The 17,517-nt window shown below is 44.8% G+C and overlaps 1 long non-coding RNA gene across 1 annotated transcript in view; it reads right to left on the reverse strand.

Annotated features, from left to right (window-relative positions):
- Positions 1-17,517, reverse strand: part of LOC140077079 (uncharacterized) — a 58,470-nt gene that overhangs the window by 1,040 nt on the left and 39,913 nt on the right. The window contains exons 2-3 of the long non-coding RNA XR_011849696.1: positions 13,555-13,698; positions 5,852-5,993 (exon numbers count right to left, since the gene is read on the reverse strand). This is a non-coding gene — a long non-coding RNA (uncharacterized lncRNA). The remainder of the gene's footprint in view (positions 1-5,851; positions 5,994-13,554; positions 13,699-17,517) is intronic.

Consider the following 17,517-nt stretch of genomic DNA (forward strand, 5'->3'; position numbering starts at 1 on the left):
GATAGGAGATAGAAAGATAGATAGATAGATAGGAGATGGATAGATAGGAGATGGATAGATAGATAGATAGATAGATAGATAGGAGATAGATAGATGGATAGATATGAGGTAGATAGATAGATAGATGAGATAGATAGATAGATAGATAGATAGATAGATAGATAGATAGGAGATGGATAGATAGGAGATGGATAGATAGATAGATAGATAGATAGATAGATAGATAGATAGGAGATGGATAGATAGATAGATAGATAGATAGATAGATAGATAGATAGATAGGAGATGGATAGATAGATAGGAGATAGATAGATAGATAGATAGATAGATAGATAGATAGATAGATAGGAGATGGATAGATAGGAGATGGATAGATAGATAGATGGATAGATAGATAGATGGATAGATAGATAGGAGATAGATAGATGGATAGATATGAGGTAGATAGATAGATAGATGAGATAGATAGATAGATAGATAGATAGATAGATAGATAGATAGGAGATGGATAGATAGGAGATGGATAGATAGATAGATAGATAGATAGATAGATAGATAGATAGATAGATAGATAGGAGATGGATAGATAGATAGATAGGAGATAGATAGATAGATAGGAGATAGATAGGAGATGGATAGATAGATAGATAGATAGATGGATAGCAGTACTACAGCTCTGTTCGTACATTGGCACTTGTCTAACCGCTAGGGCTTTTTTCAGTTTTTTGATATCCACTAGTGGGGGAGACATCCGCAGTGTTCTTGGTAGGAGATAGATACATCTCCACTAGGATCCTGCGTACACTCCATACGTTCCTAGGATCTGCCCATTATTGGGTAGCACCTTGGTTCTGTGACCCACATACTTTGGTGGTACTCTCTATAGTCTTTTTGACGTATCTAGGTAGCCCACATTTTGTAGTTAGCAAGTTACTAGCCTGGTACTATGATTACAGTACCATCCTTACACTGAACATACTTAGCTGTGACCCATGATTTGGTATACTGCGACATAATGTCATGATCACACTTTTTTTCAGTCTGCCATACTGATAGCCGCTAGAAGAACAAGTAGTGATCAGATTACTCTATACTAGTCAGGCTTTCTCTATGTTTCATGGGAACTACTGGCTGTGCTGGCACATACCTTTTCCAAGATGGCGTCTTTTAACGCCGCTATGCGTGTGCGCATGCGTGACATGCGCACTACAGCATCTGCTCTCCTTGACTTCTCACAGACATGCGCAGTAGCGCTCTGAAGACGCGAACGGCGTCCATGTGTTTGACTATACCAGGAGGAGGTACCTATACAGGTGAACCATTAGAGCACTCTTTATACTATATGTAATTTATCTGTATTAACTATATGATCGGTTATGTAAAAGATTGCTGCACTAAAGGTGAACTTATATGTTTGATATATTGGATCACAACAGAATATGCACTGTATTATATGTATATGCTGATCACTGATGTTTGTTTACTAACAATATGATGTCATCACTATGTGACTATAAATATCTCTGTAAATCATGACACAATTGTCTTGACAAAGGCTGGGAAACAGCCGAAACGTCGCACGAGGTGGAATAAAAACCACGTTTTGTTTTCACTATATGGAGTGCTGCCGTTTTTCATTTTTTATACTTCATGGACTCTGCATGGTGAGAGTGTAGGATAGCACCCATAGATCAATTTTTTCTAAGTGACTGTGCTGCTATTTTTTCTAATTTTAGATAGATAGATAGATAGATAGATAGATAGATAGATAGATAGGAGATAGATAGGAGATAGATAGATAGATAGATAGATAGGAGATAGATAGATAGATAGATAGATAGATAGGAGATAGATAGGAGATAGATAGGAGATAGATAGATAGATAGATAGATAGATAGATAGGAGATAGATAGATAGATAGGAGATAGATAGATAGATAGATAGGAGATAGATAGATAGATAGATAGGAGATAGATAGATAGATAGATAGATAGATAGATAGATAGATAGGAGATAGATAGATAGATAGATAGATAGATAGAAGATAGATAGATAGATAGGAGATAGATAGATAGATAGGAGATAGATAGATAGATAGGAGATAGATAGATAGATAGATAGATAGATAGATAGATAGATAGTATAAAGAAAGCGGGCAGCACTCCGTTGTAGATAAAAGTAAAAAAGTGTCTTTATTCCATAGTGAGCAACTGTGACAGCGACGTTTCGGCTCTGCAAGAGCCTTTCTCTATCAAGATAGATAGATAGATAGAAGATAGATAGATAGATATATATATAGATAGATAGGAGATAGATAGATAGATAGATAAATAGGAGATAGATAGGAGATAGATAGGAGATAGATAGATAGATAGATAGATAAATAGGAGATAGATAGGAGATAGATAGGAGATAGATAGATAGATAGATAGATAAATAGGAGATAGATAGGAGATAGATAGGAGATAGATAGATAGATAGATAGGAGATAGATAGATAGATAGATAGGAGATAGATAGATAGATAGATAGATAGATAGATAGATAGATAGATAGATAGGAGATAGATAGGAGATAGATAGATAGATAGATAGATAGATATATAGATAGATAGATAGATAGATAGGAGATAGATAGGAGATAGATAGGAGATAGATAGGAGATAGATAGATAGATAGATAAATAGGAGATAGATAGATGATAGATAGGAGATAGATAGATAGGAGATAGATAGGAGATAGATAGATAGATAGGAGATAGATAGATAGATAGATAGATAGATAGATAGATAGATAGGAGATAGATAGATAGATAGATAGGAGATAGATAGATAGATAGATAGGAGATGGATAGATAGGAGATAGATAGATAGATAGATAGATAGGAGATAGATAGATAGATAGATAGATAGATAGATAGGAGATAGATAGATAGATAGATAGGAGATAGATAGATAGGAGATAGATAGATAGATAGATAGATAGATAGATAGGAGATAGATAGATAGATAGATAGGAAATAGATAGATAGATAGATAGATAGATAGATATGAGATGGATAGATAGATAGATAGATAGATAGATATGAGATGGGTAGATAGATAGATAGATAGATAGATAGATAGGAGATGGATAGATAGATAGATAGATAGATAGATAGATAGATAGATAGATATGGATAGATAGATAGATAGATAGATAGATAGATAGATAGATAGTATAAAGAAAGCGGGCAGCACTCCGTTGTAGATAAAAGTAAAAAAGTGTCTTTATTCCATAGTGAGCAACTGTGACAGCGACGTTTCGGCTCTGCAAGAGCCTTTCTCTATCAAGATAGATAGATAGATAGAAGATAGATAGATAGATATATATATAGATAGATAGGAGATAGATAGATAGATAGATAAATAGGAGATAGATAGGAGATAGATAGGAGATAGATAGATAGATAGATAGATAGATAAATAGGAGATAGATAGGAGATAGATAGGAGATAGATAGATAGATAGATAGATAAATAGGAGATAGATAGGAGATAGATAGGAGATAGATAGATAGATAGATAGATAGATAGATAGATAGATAGGAGATAGATAGATAGATAGATAGGAGATAGATAGATAGATAGATAGATAGATAGATAGATAGATAGGAGATAGATAGATAGATAGATAGGAGATAGATAGATAGGAGATAGATAGATAGATAGATAGATAGATAGGAGATAGATAGATAGATAGATAGATAGATAGATAGATAGATAGGAAATAGATAGATAGATAGGAAATAGATAGATAGGAGATAGATAGATAGATAGATAGATAGATAGAAAGGAGATAGATAGATAGATAGGAGATAGATAGGAGATAGATAGATAGATAGATAGATAGATAGATAGATAGATAGATAGGAGATAGATAGATAGATAGATAGATAGATAGATAGATAGATAGGAGATAGATAGGAGATAGATAGATAGATAGATAGATAGATAGATAGATAGATAGGAGATAGATAGATAGATAGATAGATAGATAGGAGATAGATAGATAGGAGATAGATAGATAGATAGATAGATAGGAGATAGATAGATAGATAGATAGATAGATAGGAAATAGATAGATAGATAGGAAATAGATAGATAGGAGATAGATAGATAGATAGATAGATAGATAGATAGAAAGGAGATAGATAGATAGATAGGAGATAGATAGGAGATAGATAGATAGATAGATAGATAGATAGATAGATAGATAGGAGATAGATAGATAGATAGATAGATAGATAGATAGATAGGAGATAGATAGGAGATAGATAGATAGATAGATAGATAGATAGATAGATAGATAGGAGATAGATAGATAGAAGATAGATAGATAGATAGATAGATAGGAGATAGATAGATAGATAGATAGGAGATAGATAGATAGATAGATAGATAGATAGATAGATAGATAGATAGGAGATGGATAGATAGATAGGAGATAGATAGATAGATAGATAGATAGATAGATAGATAGGAGATAGATAGATAGATAGATAGATAGATAGGAGATAGATAGATAGGAGATAGATAGATAGATAGATAGATAGATAGGAGATAGATAGATAGATAGGAAATAGATAGATAGATAGATAGATAGATAGATAGATAGATAGATAGATAGATATGAGATGGATAGATAGATAGATAGATAGATAGATAGATAGATAGATAGATATGAGATGGGTAGATAGATAGATAGATAGATAGATAGGAGATGGATAGATAGATAGATAGATAGATAGATAGATATGGATAGATAGATAGATAGATAGATAGATAGATAGATAGATAGGAGATAGATAGGAGATAGATAGATAGATAGATAGATAGGAGATAGATAGATAGATAGATAGATAGATAGATAGATAGATAGATAGATAGATAGATAGGAGATAGATAGATAGATAGATAGATAGATAGATAGGAGATAGATAGATAGATAGATAGGAGATAGATAGATAGGAGATAGATAGATAGATAGATAGATAGATAGATAGATAGATAGGAGATAGATAGATAGGAAATAGATAGATAGATAGATAGATAGATAGATAGATAGATATGAGATGGATAGATAGATAGATAGATAGATAGATAGATAGATAGATATGAGATGGGTAGATAGATAGATAGATAGATAGATAGATAGATAGGAGATGGATAGATAGATAGATAGATAGATAGATATGGATAGATAGATAGATAGATAGATAGATAGATAGATAGATAGATAGATAGATAGATAGGAGATAGATAGGAGATAGATAGATAGATAGATAGATAGATAGGAGATAGATAGATAGATAGATAGATAGATAGATAGATAGGAGATAGATAGATAGGAGATAGATAGATAGATAGATAGATAGATAGATAGATAGATAGATAGGAAATAGATAGATAGATAGGAAATAGATAGATAGGAGATAGATAGATAGAAAGGAGATAGATAGATAGATAGGAGATAGATAGGAGATAGATAGATAGATAGATAGATAGATAGGAGATAGATAGATAGATAGATAGATAGATAGATAGATAGATAGGAGATAGATAGGAGATAGATAGATAGATAGATAGATAGATAGATAGATAGATAGGAGATAGATAGGAGATAGATAGATAGATAGATAGGAGATAGATAGATAGGAGATAGATAGATAGATAGATAGATAGATAGATAGATAGATAGATAGGAGATAGATAGGAGATAGATAGATAGATAGATAGATAGATAGATAGATAGATAGATAGATGTATAATATTGCGGAGGTTTATATGTAGAGGATTCGTTATTCTGGCCTCACCCTGACAGGGAAGCTGCACTTCCCCCTCCTCACGGCCTCCTCATCTGCCCCCCACTGGTGGGGTCGGCTCGCCTCCGGGACGTACGTTGGCTTTTTCCTCCGGAGACTCTGCCGCAGTTTGTTCATCTCAGGAGGAGTCGCGCTAAAATAAGGAAAAGTAAATATATAATAAATGATAACAATGTATACGCTGATAATACAAATATGCAAATGTCTTAACCGCCTCAAGCATCCAAAGTGTTAATAATTCCCAGAATTCCCAGCTCCCCCCACCCTTCCAGACATATGTTTGGGCGAGATTGGAAACATATGTTGAGGAAGAAGACATTTACCCGGAAACTGCCAGAATGGGAAAGATCACACTAAAAAAACATCGCAAAATAAAGCGAGACCCCTCCCTGGGCGCAGCCGCGATTATAGAGATACTCAGCGATACCGAAAGATCAGCGCCAGGATTTATTATCCAGCCATTACATGAGCAGCGCTCCGCCTGAAAAACCCCAATTACAGGGGCATTTACAAAACTACAATACTTTAAAGAGGAACCTGTCAGCAGATATTACCCCATTAATAAAAAGGGGATACGGCCTTTATAGAATGTCACTTTCTTATTTGAAATCTTATCCATTTACCTATATATATATATATATATATTAAAAAATCTTCTCCAAAGTCATGAGCAGAGATGAGTCATATTTTGCCTGAAATGAGTCAAGTTTAGAGGTTGGAGGGGGGATAGTCTATCTTCAGTTCTACGGGACCTAGAAACATGCTGCTGGTGTCATATTAAAGATAAGAATCACGTCTTTTAGATTGCATAAGGCTTATGATTCTGTGATCTACAGAATAAATAGTGAGCTGCGAATAAAATTCTTGCTCCGACCTGAACCCAAAGCCTGGTGTGATCGGAAATAGGAGATTTTTATCTTTAATAATATATATAAATATGTTTCTCGGCAATATTGAACCAAAGGCAGAGGAGTCCAAAGTGACACTCCCTCTGCAGCCTTAAAATTTGACTCTTCTCTGCTCATTTTCATGCGACTTTGGATGAGATGTTTAATAAATGGGTGAGATTTTATATAAAAGAGGGGACATTTCATCCACAACCGGAGGAGACTTGTTGTTTAATGGGGTAAATCCTGGTGACAGGTTCTCTTAAAGTAGATTGTGCAGAATAAATATTATATATTTAAGCAACAGACACAATGGGTTCTAGAATTTTACAGAACATCATCTATGGACCCTGCACACACAGACATGGCGGCCCCCACAGGCCAGATGGCGGCACCTTTGGGCTGTATACACACATGGCATTTGCACGTGCGATAAAACTGCAGCATAATAAGTAGAAAAGATCTCAATATTAACATTGGGAAATTTTTTCAATGCATAAATTGACACCTGGGGCTGGATTTTGGAAAAGTACATCACCAGCCATGATAATGTGACAGACGGCAAATAACTTAAAGGAAATCTGCCACCAGGATGAAGGATTGTAAAACAAGCGCACTCACATGCTGGTATGTGCCCCCTCTGACTGGATCTGCTCTTCTTGCAGCTTCTTATGCACTGTTTTTTTTTTTTTAAATAAAGGTTTTAAAAATTATGCAAATTAGGCCATTGACATCTATGGAGCCCAGAGCCCCTAAGATTCATTTGCATAATTTTTGAAACTTTTTTTCCCTAGAAACAAGGTCCTTAGAAGCTAAAAGAAGAGCAGATCCTGTCAGAAGGGGGGCACACCAGGATGTCAATGTGCTTGGTTTACAATCCTTCAACCTGGTGGTATATTTCCTTGAAGAAGTACCAGATCCTCTGTCTATGACTCTAGATTTACATCTAGCACCAGGATACAGGATTGTAAAGGCAGAGAGGGAGGAAGGAGGCAGCGAGGGAAACCGTAAAAGACATTTCATCTGAGCTCTGGAAGAAGACAAATTCTACAAAAATTTTGTAAACTGATTTAATTGAATTGGCCAGCGAGGGAGGAGTCAGCGAGGGAGGAGTCAGCGAGGGAGGAAGGAGGCAGCGAGGGAGGGAGGAGGCAGCGAGGGAGGGAGGAATCAGCGAGGGAGGAGTCAGCGAGGGAGGAGTCAGCCAGGGAGGAGGCCAGCGAGGAAGGAGGCAGCGAGGGAGGAGGCAGCGAGGGAGGAGGCAGCCAGGGAGGAGGCAGCCAGGGAGGAGGCAGCGAGGAAGGAGGCAGCGAGGAAGGAGGCAGTGAGGCAGCTAGGAAGGAGGCAGCGAGGCAGGAGGCAGCGAGGGAGGAGGCAGGGAGGGGGGAGGCAGGGAGGGGGGAGGCAGGGAGGAAGGAGGCCAAAGAGGAAGGAGGCAGCGAGGCAGCAAGGAAGGAGGCAGCTAGGAAGGAGGCAGCTAGGAAGGAGGCAGTGAGGCAGGAGGCAGCAAGGGAGGGGGCAGCGAGGGGGGAGGCAGCGAGGGGGGAGGCGGCAGCCAGGGAGGAGGCAGCTAGGGAGGAGGCAACGACGAAGGAGGCAGCGAGGAAGGAGGCCAGAGAGGAAGGAGGCAGCGAGGCAGCAAGGAAGGAGGCAGCTATGAAGGAGGCCAGAGAGGAAGGAGGCAGCGAGGGAGGAGGCAGCGAGGGGGGAGGCAGCGAGGGGGGAAGCAGCGAGGGGGAGGCAGCGAGGGAGGAGGCAGCGAGGGAGGAGGCAGCGAGGAAGGAGGCAGTGAAGGAGGAGGCCAGCGAGGAAGGAGGCAACGAGGGAGGAGGCAGCGAGGAAGGAGGCAGCGAGGAAGGAGGCAGCGAGGAAGGAGGCAGCGAGGGAGGAGGCAGCGAGGAAGGAGGCAGCGAGGAAGGAGGCAGCGAGGAAGGAGGCAGTGAAGGAGGAGGCCAGCGAGGAAGGAGGCAGCGAGGGAGGAGGCAGCGAGGCAGGAGGCAGCGAGGGAGGAGGCAGCGAGGAAGGAGGCAGCGAGGGAGGAGGCAGCGAGGAAGGAGGCAGCGAGGGAGGAGGCAGCGAGGGAGGAGGCAGCGAGGGAGGAGGCAGCGAGGGAGGAAGGAGGCAGCGAGGGAGGAGGCAGCGAGGGAGGAGGCAGCGAGGCAGGAGGCAGCGAGGGAGGAAGGAGGCAGCGAGGGAGGCAGCAGGCAGCGAGGAAGGAGGCAGCGAGGAAGGAGGCAGTGAAGGAGGAGGCCAGCGAGGGAGGAGGCAGCGAGGGAGGAGGCAGCGAGGGAGGAAGGAGGCAGCGAGGGAGGAGACATCGAGGGAGGAGGCAGCGAGGCAGGAGGCAGCGAGGAAGGAGGCAGCGAGGGAGGAAGGAGGCAGCGAGGCAGGAGGCAGCGAGGGAGGAGGCAGCGAGGAAGGAGGCAGTGAAGAAGGAGGCCAGGGAGGGAGGAGGCAGCGAGGGAGGAGGCAGCGAGGAAGGAGGCAGCGAGGGAGGAAGGAGGCAGCGAGGGAGGAGGCAGCGAGGAAGGAGGCAGCGAGGGAGGAGGCAGCGAGGAAGGAGGCAGCGAGGGAGGAGGCAGCGAGGAAGGAGGCAGCGAGGGAGGAGGCAGCGAGGAAGGAGGCAGTGAAGAAGGAGGCCAGGGAGGGAGGAGGCAGCGAGGGAGGAAGGAGGCAGCGAGGGGAAAGCTGTGGTACAATCCTCTGCACTGTGTGAGATGAGGTTATAACTCCGTGGAGTCGGGAGTCAGATGCCATTGATGGGAGAGACATCGCCATGGATACAGGAGACATTTAGGAAAGTTTTTGTCTTCTGTACAAACATTTTGCGGCGCTGACTGGTCCGGACTCTCCGGCTGCAATAAGGGAGAGGCCGCTCAGAGTCATCCACAGAAGAAAAGGAATCACTTTGGGAAAGTTAATTAAAAGGTGGAGAGGGAACGTCCTGGGAAAGCCTCCCCCCCCAGGGGCAGATTAGGACCTCCATGCACCCCGGGGGGGGGGGGGTTGTGAGAATTATTATCTAATATTTTAGTCTTACAAAATATGGGACCAGAACCAAAATTATTTCACTGCTAAAAAGCGAGAAGGGAGCGTCCATAGGATACGGGATAAGAAGGTGATTGTGGGGTCTGACCCCCAGTGATACGGAAAACACGGTCCTGTCCTCTCTTAATTGAGCATTCATCCGGCCCCTCCATTCAGTACAATAGGAGCGGTGGAGATTGCTGAACACAGCGGGCAGATATTTCCAACACTTTCATTACTGTGAGTGCTCACCCTGCTGTTCCAGGAAGGTTGGGCAATAGACGGAGATGAGAGAAGAGATAGGGAGGTGCAGCATTGTGCAGAGCTTTGTGGATGAGGGTTATTATTTCAAACTGTATATGGAAGGAGACGAGCAACAAGTGCAGTGACTGATACAAACCGAGGATACACGTCTATGGAGGGTTTTACGGAATAGCTGTCCATACAAAAATCACTTTAGGAGCTCCATTACCTTCAGACTTGTAAATTCCTGTCCCTTTGCTAATCTCTGCACCTTTTGGAAGTAGGGATCAGCTTCCCATTCGTACGGAGTCCCACATATACAGTCACATCTGCCCCACAGCCCAGCGAATGGGAACATTCACCGACAGCAAGCAGAGCTCTTGATAACAATGAGGAACTTAACAACCTCCATATTGAAAAGTTGCAGGACTTTTGTCTGTTACAAGACTGTAGACGCAGTGATGTGTGTGGCCCAGTATTTGGGGGCTTCTCCCCAGTAACAGACCCCCGCTGCTCAGGAAAAAAGGGGGGGGGGGCTGGAAACACAATGGCCGACAAATCAGACACATCTTTTTTTAGGGGTTTGGTTTTGTCTAGGAATCCGCTAATTAGCTTTGGATTGTCTGTTCTGTGGGTTTGGGGCTTTGTAGAAGTGAATTCTATAGAAGACATTGTGGAGAAATAGATAAGAGACTCCATTAGTCCCCGGCTCTGAGCTTCGACCCCCAACACATGGACCATAGAGCTCCGTACAGAGGGGCATCTGCCCCCTTAATGAGGCGCATCAGCCATTGTACGAGGCTGGCACCATATATGCCTTGTGGCGTGGACACAACAATATATACCACACATCTGAGATACAAAAGCCACAAAGAAAACCAAAACAGCACAAACACAAGTCTATCCATGGTGGGAACAAAATGGCCAATTACAGAGGGACCCTTCATCCCTGCTGGGTATTCACTTCATCCCAAATTCTGCAAAACACTGTCCCCTCTGTACAGATCTGCTGTCCCAGTGGTCTCCAAACTGTAACTCTCAAGCGGTTGTGGGACTACTACTCCCAGCAGCCCAAATAAAAGTGGGTTCCTCTGCGACACAATGGGGCACATTTACTTACCCGGCCCATTCGCGATCCAGCGGCGCGTTCTCTGCACAGGATTCGGGTCCGGCTGGGATTTAAGAAGGTAGTTCCTCCGCCGTCCACCAGGTGGCGCTGCTGCGCCGAAAATAATCTTAACGCCCCGGAATGCACCATCCCATAGCAGGTGAAGGTGAGCGCTTCCCAAGCGACACATTTCGGTTTTTAAATGCGGCGGTTTTTCCGAATACGTCGGGTTTTCGTTCGGCCACGCCCCCCGATTTCTGTCGCGCGCATGCCGGCCCCGATGCGCCACAATCCGATCGCGTGCGCCAAAAACCCGGGGCAATTCATGTACAAGCGGCGCAAATCGGAAATATTCGGGTAACACGTCGGGAAAACGCGAATTGGGTCGTTAGTAAATGACCCCCAATATGTGATGATGATGATGATGATGATGATGTTGTCATAGGTGAAGACTAGAGATGAGCGAGTATACTGCTCGGTCGAGTATTAGCATATTCGGACCGACTCGTTACTCGGACGAGTATCTCGCCGGCTCGAGATCGAGCATTAAATTAAGTGAAGAACAGTATTTTTATTACATAATAAAATATCCCAGATGTTTCCTGATGTTTTGCTTGTTAGAACACATAGAAATAACACTATTCTTCACTTTCCAGGTGTTCGCGCGTGTCTCCCGCTAGGTTCGGAGATGTTCGGAACATCTGGAATGTGAAGAATATTGTTCTTTCAATGTGTCCTGCCCTTAAATGTTCGTGTTTTCACTGTTTTTAATGTTTTAATTCTATTCTTCACTTTGCAGCTGTGCGGTGTATCTCCGAACCTATCGGGAGACACGCGCGCACACCTGCAATGTGAAGAATAGAATTAAAACATTAAAAACAGTGAAAACACGAACATTTAAGGGCAGAACACATTTAAATAACACTATTCTTCACTTTGCAGCTGTGCGCGCGTGTCTCCCGATAGGTTCGGAGATACACCGCACAGCTGCAAAGTGAAGAATAGAATTAAAACATTAAAAACAGTGAAAACACGAACATTTAAGGGCAGGACACATTGAAAGAACAATATTCTTCACATTCCAGATGTTCCGAACATCTCCGAACCTAGCGGGAGACACGCGCGCACACCTGGAAAGTGAGGAATAGTGTTATTTCAATGTGTTCTTACAAGCAAAACATCAGGAAACATCTGGAATATGTCATTAAGCACTGTGTTCTTTTACTGTTCTCTTTTACTAAAAAAATGCTCGAGTCTCCCATTGACTTCAATGGGGTTCGTTATTCGAGACGAGCACTCGAGCATCGGGAAAAGCTTGTATCGAATAACGAGCACCCGAGCATTTTAGTGCTCGCTCATCTCTAGTGAAGACGCATTGGAAAAGTCAAATTTCAGTGGGGAGTTCAGAGGTCGACCATGTCCTGATCTGATCTGATAAGGGGGCGGTTTACAACAAAAAAAACAAACTTAAAGGGGTTTTCCACAATTCCAGGGAGCAGGGACCGGCGTAAGAAAAAAAAAAAGAACACTTATCTTGCTCTGTTTCCTGCATTTATCATTCAGGGCCAATACTAAAATTTTGGGGAGTCACAAGACCTGCTTTATACAATGGCCGGCCTCCTCAGACCAAAGGGGGCGCAAAACAGGAACAAGTCCCGTGGTCCCCTGGAACTTCTGCTTTAGGCTCCAAGCCGAAACCTAAAGTACTGGAGCAGGAATCGGGAGCCAGAGAGGGGTAAGTATCAGTCCTCTGATTGGGTTTTTATTATTCAGCTGATTTAAGTCAACTTCAGTGCCAGGAATAACACAAAAATTGAGCAGGAAGAACAGCACTGTTTTCTGTATAGTGGCCAGACCGGGTAACTACAGCTCAACTTCACAGCTCAGTCAGTACTGATCAGGGGCTCATGCACACAAACTTGTAAGTTGGGTGAGCACCCCTCCCCTCTCCATAGGAAGTGAGCGGCTACCTACGTATTTCGGAAAAATTTAGGACGTGTCCCATACTAGTCTCAGTGGCCACTCGGCTTGGCCAAGGTGCGCTGAGACGTTGTGTGCTTGTTGCACTGTGATTGAACTTAACGGAACTTTAGAACTTGTTATTGTTCCCACGGTTCCATGGGGGCGATGATACGGACGGGTGTGTGCACGGGGCCTAAGGAGCTGTTCTTCCAGGTATAGAAAGGTCACATTAATATTAAGACGTTGGAAAACCCCTTTAAATGTTCTTATGCACCAGACTAAAAAGTTCTTCTTTTTTGTTTAATATGATAATCAAATAAATATACAGAGATCGCCCTCTGGTGGTGGCTGCAGGCAACCAAAATTTTAGTATTCATTTCATTGGGGGGGAATCAGAGGAACGATATGAAAATGTATTAACAAAATCCATCACAAAACATAAAGCACTGGGTATGACATCGACTTACAGTGCTGGTGGGAGCGGCAGGGTGGTATGATGTGGGCATCCAATAGTTAAAGTTCTCCTCCTTATCCCTCCCGAAAATGCAGCGAGAACAGCCAGCGAGACGTTTGCCAGAGATAACCGTACAAAGGATGTGAGATAATACGACCTGCAGGGAAAGAAGAAGGTAATTTAATACATTTTCTAAAAATCTCATCCAAGATAAACGCTCCGAACAGAACTCACAGGATCCGACACGGGAGACAGGACTAGATGTCTGTGACGCGATCAAGTTTTTATACATCTTTCCAATAAAACATTTCTTGCAGATCAGTGCCCCATGTATCCCCAAGGCGGCCATTACCAGGGCCAGCGTCAGTGCTGGGCAAACCAGGGTAAGTGCCAGGGCCCAGGGCTCATGGGGGGGCTCACATAAGGCTGTACATAAGGAATCCATGGGGTGAGGGGAGCCCTATATAAAATACCCATGAGGGGGCTATTTTGGATGATAAACTATGGAATATTTTAGGGAACAGGAGACTGTTTTGTTTCTGAATTTTTGATGCCGCAACATGAATTCAATGCAAAGGGGCCCACTGAGGCTCTGTCACCCAGGGGCCTACTGAGACCTGGAGCCGCCCCTGGCCATTGCCCTATGATCAGTAGCACTAGTAATGAGAATAGCCTAGCACAGCGCTTCATAGTCTGCTTTAAAGGGTTTGATCGTGCAGATTTCAAGTGTCAGGTACCGATTATACTTCATTCTATTTGAACCAAACTAGAAACATGAATTGAGCATGTAGCTTCTGATCAGGGTTGTCCTCACACTGCTGTGCCCTCAGCACTCTGCATTCTGCTGCTCCATAGCCCCTTCACTAGCTTCTGATCAGGGGTGTCCTCACACTGCTGTGCCCTCAGCACTCTGCATTCAGCTGCTCCATACCTCCTTCACTAGCTTCTGATCAGGGGTGTCCTCACACTGCTGTGCCCTCAGCACTCTGCATTCTGCTGCTCCATACCCCCTTCACTAGCTTCTGATCAGGGGTGTCCTCACACTGCTGTGCCCTCAGCACTCTGCATTCAGCTGCTCCATACCTCCTTCACTAGCTTCTGATCAGGGGTGTCCTCACACTGCTGTGCCCTCAGCACTCTGCATTCAGCTGCTCCATACCTCCTTCACTAGCTTCTGATCAGGGGTGTCCTCACACTGCTGTGCCCTCAGCACTCTGCATTCTGCTGCTCCATACCCCCTTCACTAGCTTCTGATCAGGGGTGTCCTCACACTGCTGTGCCCTCAGCACTCTGCATTCAGCTGCTCCATACCCCCTTCACTAGCTTCTGATCAGGGGTGTCCTCACACTGCTGTGCCCTCAGCACTCTGCATTCAACTGCTCCATACCCCCTTCACTAGCTTCTGATCAGGGGTGTCCTCACACTGCTGTGCCCTCAGCACTCTGCATTCAGCTGCTCCATACCCCCTTCACTAGCTTCTGATCAGGGTTGTCCTCACACTGCTGTGCCCTCAGCACTCTGCATTCTGCTGCTCCATAGCCCCTTCACTAGCTTCTGATCAGGGGTGTCCTCACACTGCTGTGCCCTCAGCACTCTGCATTCAGCTGCTCCATACCTCCTTCACTAGCTTCTGATCAGGGGTGTCCTCACACTGCTGTGCCCTCAGCACTCTGCATTCTGCTGCTCCATACCCCCTTCACTAGCTTCTGATCAGGGGTGTCCTCACACTGCTGTGCCCTCAGCACTCTGCATTCAGCTGCTCCATACCTCCTTCACTAGCTTCTGATCAGGGGTGTCCTCACACTGCTGTGCCCTCAGCACTCTGCATTCAGCTGCTCCATACCTCCTTCACTAGCTTCTGATCAGGGGTGTCCTCACACTGCTGTGCCCTCAGCACTCTGCATTCTGCTGCTCCATACCCCCTTCACTAGCTTCTGATCAGGGGTGTCCTCACACTGCTGTGCCCTCAGCACTCTGCATTCAGCTGCTCCATACCCCCTTCACTAGCTTCTGATCAGGGGTGTCCTCACACTGCTGTGCCCTCAGCACTCTGCATTCAACTGCTCCATACCCCCTTCACTAGCTTCTGATCAGGGGTGTCCTCACACTGCTGTGCCCTCAGCACTCTGCATTCAGCTGCTCCATACCCCCTTCACTAGCTTCTGATCAGGGGTGTCCTCACACTGCTGTGCCCTCAGCACTCTGCATTCAGCTGCCCCATACCCCCTTCACTAGCTTCTGATCAGGGGTGTCCTCACACTGCTGTGCCCTCAGCACTCTGCATTCAGCTGCCCCATACCCCCTTCACTAGCTTCTGATCAGGGGTGTCCTCACACTGCTGTGCCCTCAGCACTCTGCATTCAGCTGCTCCATACCCCCTTCACTAGCTTCTGATCAGGGGTGTCCTCACACTGCTGTGCCCTCAGCACTCTGCATTCAGCTGCTCCATACCCCCTTCACTAGCTTCTGATCAGGGGTGTCCTCACACTGCTGTGCCCTCAGCACTCTGCATTCAGCTGCTCCATACCCCCTTCACTAGCTTCTGATCAGGGGTGTCCTCACACTGCTGTGCCCTCAGCACTCTGCATTCTGCTGCTCCATACCCCCTTCACTAGCTTCTGATCAGGGGTGTCCTCACACTGCTGTGCCCTCAGCACTCTGCATTCAGCTGCTCCATACCTCCTTCACTAGCTTCTGATCAGGGGTGTCCTCACACTGCTGTGCCCTCAGCACTCTGCATTCAGCTGCTCCATACCTCCTTCACTAGCTTCTGATCAGGGGTGTCCTCACACTGCTGTGCCCTCAGCACTCTGCATTCTGCTGCTCCATACCCCCTTCACTAGCTTCTGATCAGGGGTGTCCTCACACTGCTGTGCCCTCAGCACTCTGCATTCAGCTGCTCCATACCCCCTTCACTAGCTTCTGATCAGGGGTGTCCTCACACTGCTGTGCCCTCAGCACTCTGCATTCAACTGCTCCATACCCCCTTCACTAGCTTCTGATCAGGGGTGTCCTCACACTGCTGTGCCCTCAGCACTCTGCATTCAGCTGCTCCATACCCCCTTCACTAGCTTCTGATCAGGGGTGTCCTCACACTGCTGTGCCCTCAGCACTCTGCATTCAGCTGCCCCATACCCCCTTCACTAGCTTCTGATCAGGGGTGTCCTCACACTGCTGTGCCCTCAGCACTCTGCATTCAGCTGCTCCATACCCCCTTCACTAGCTTCTGATCAGGGGTGTCCTCACACTGCTGTGCCCTCAGCACTCTGCATTCAGCTGCTCCATACCCCCTTCACTAGCTTCTGATCAGGGGTGTCCTCACACTGCTGTGCTCTCAGCACTCTGCATTCAGCTGCTCCATACCCCCTTCACTAGCTTCTGATCAGGGGTGTCCTCACACTGCTGTGCTCTCAGCACTCTGCATTCAGCTGCTCCATACCCCCTTCACTAGCTTCTGATCAGGGGTGTCCTCACACTGCTGTGCCCTCAGCACTCTGCATTCAGCTGCTCCATACCTCCTTCCCTTTGCTTTAAACAAAAGATGTAACAAACCTTTTTGTTGGATCCTATAACATAGTATAAAGAGCAGAGGAGAAAATGTTTACAACAGAGAGCTAAGTGCACAGCAGTGTGAGGACACAGCACATTGGGGGTCCTTTACTAAGGGCCCGATTCGCGTTTTCCCGACGTGTTACCCGAATATTTCCGATTTGCGACGATTGTACCTGAATTGCCCCGGGTTTTTGGCGCACGCGATCGGATTGTGGCGCATCGACGCCGGCATGCACGCGACGGAAATCGGGGGGCGTGGCCGAACGAAAACCCGACGTATTCGGAAAAACCGCCGCATTTAAAAAAAAAATTGTGTCGCGAAAATTTCACTCACCTTCATCCAGGATAGGCCGGTGTATTTCGAGGCATTCCAGCGGACTTCAGCGCAGCAGCGCCACCTGGTGGACAGCGGAGGAACTACCAT

Source organism: Engystomops pustulosus, chromosome 9, assembly GCF_040894005.1.
Source record: "Engystomops pustulosus chromosome 9, aEngPut4.maternal, whole genome shotgun sequence".
NCBI classification, from domain to species: domain Eukaryota; kingdom Metazoa; phylum Chordata; class Amphibia; order Anura; family Leptodactylidae; genus Engystomops; species Engystomops pustulosus.